Raw genomic sequence first — 1,976 nt, forward strand, 5'->3', positions numbered from 1 at the left:
TTACTACTTTCAACTTTACATACCTCTTTTCCTATTATTAACATAGTTTCTACTATTGCCACACGTGCTTTCTTTTTTCTTTTTCTTTTTTCTTTTTGTGATTTCCTTCACGTTGGCCTTATTTTCATCCCCAAGGCAGACACATCCTTCTTCCTCTTGCTCTAACAGATGATAAGTTCTAGAAAGTAGTTGACTGAGAACTGTGTCTCCTTTAAGCCACAGTATTTCCAGAATCCTCTCACCCTCCATTGCTTTACTACTAGATTATTTCTCTTATTCCTCTATACTTCTATATTATCTTACCTAAGTAGAGGGGGAAAAATCTTTACAGAGAATTAGGAGAACTGAGTTTTTAATAAAGCTCTGCCAATAGCTGTATGACCTTAAGCAAGTCAATTAATGTTTTGAGAACTATGGTCTCAGTTGTAAAATATCCAAATTGACAAGATGGCCTCTAGGGTCCTTTCCAGTTCTGCAATTCAGATTCTACCATTCTAGAGAGGAAAACTCAAGGAGGGAGAGGAAAGATATGAAGGTAGCACAGGTCGGGTACAAAAGGTCAATTGCAAATTTTGAGGGCTAAGCACAAAGATAATCTTTTGTCTTAATTATGTACCAAAATATTATATGCAAGGCTACTATATAGCATTGCTAACTTTTAAAATTATGAGTATGAATTGGGCTATATGTCTCAGAGATAATTCTATGGTTCATTTAGATATCTGTTAACGTAAATTGAATACCTTAAAATTACATATTGGTCTCCATAATTTTCTAATTCAACCCGTAAGTGATGAACAACCATGCATTTGAGATGTACCTATGTCTGAGATAATTATTTTGTGTCCATATTCATTTCAAGTCACAGTACACTTCTTATTAACTACTGCAGCAAAAATCAGAAACAAATTCCATTGTATAATAATCCTCCTCCCTCCAAAGTTTAATGGGGAGAGCCAGTTAAATTGTGCAGGGTAAGTTTTCACATCCACTCACAAGAATCGCAATGTTTCTCTTCTTTATCAGAAGGAAGGAGAGTGTGGCCGAAGCAATCCCATGGATTTCCGGTAAATCTTAACACTTAACTGACTGTCCCAAAGCCTGTCTACAGTCCAACAGTGAGAATTCTGGAAAACAAGTTACATTCTAATGCTTCAGTCTACATTGTCTCTTATGTAGTCTGAATGTTCGTAGAATCCAAAGTCAAAGCTAAGATTGTTTCTCCTGGAACATACGTAGACCAAACCCGTGTCTCCATTCTAAAGACTGTGTGATTCAAGAGTATTTAAATCAGTAGGCTTTACTGAGTGCCTATTATGAGCATCGTTTTACTTTAAACACACAATATAATGAAGTAGTAAACATATAAAAACATGGAAGATTTGATATCTATCCTTGAGGAACTTACAACCTGACTCAGGAAATTAAAAAGAATACTGTACACAGAAACAAGAAAAATGGCTACAAGGCAAAATGAAATAATCAAAATGTCACTGTGGTGCTCGCTTCGGCAGCACATATGCTAAAATTGGAACGATACAGAGAAGATTAGCATGGCCCCTGCTCAAGGATGACACGCAAATTCGTGAAGCGTTCCATATTTTGGGGACGAAGTGAGAGAGTGGCATTGACATATATACACTACCAAATATAAAATAGATAGCTAGTGGGAAGCAGCTGCATAGCACACGGAGATCAGCTCTGTGCTTTGTGATCACCTAGAGGGGTGGGATAGGGAGGGTGGGAGGGAGATGCAAGAGGGAGGGATATGAGGATATATGTGTACGTATATCTGATTCACTTTGTTATACAGCAGAAACTAACGCAACATTGTAAAGCAATTATACTCCAATAACAATGTTAAAAAAAAAAGTCACTGTGATAGGCTGAATATCAACTCTCCCAAAATGTTAACATCCTAATCCCTGAAACCTTTGACTTTATTACTTAACATGGCAGAAGGGAGTTTGCCCTCG

The 1,976-nt window shown here is 37.0% G+C and overlaps 1 non-coding gene across 1 annotated transcript; it reads left to right on the forward strand.

The window, feature by feature from the left end:
• Nucleotides 1-1,498: 1,498 nt before the first annotated feature.
• On the forward strand, nucleotides 1,499-1,605 carry LOC132524994 (U6 spliceosomal RNA). The gene has a single exon (XR_009542129.1). It is a non-coding gene; the product is annotated as a U6 spliceosomal RNA (small nuclear RNA).
• Nucleotides 1,606-1,976: the final 371 nt, after the last annotated feature.

This window comes from Lagenorhynchus albirostris, chromosome 8 (genome assembly GCF_949774975.1).
Source record: "Lagenorhynchus albirostris chromosome 8, mLagAlb1.1, whole genome shotgun sequence".
Taxonomy (NCBI): Eukaryota; Metazoa; Chordata; class Mammalia; order Artiodactyla; family Delphinidae; genus Lagenorhynchus; species Lagenorhynchus albirostris.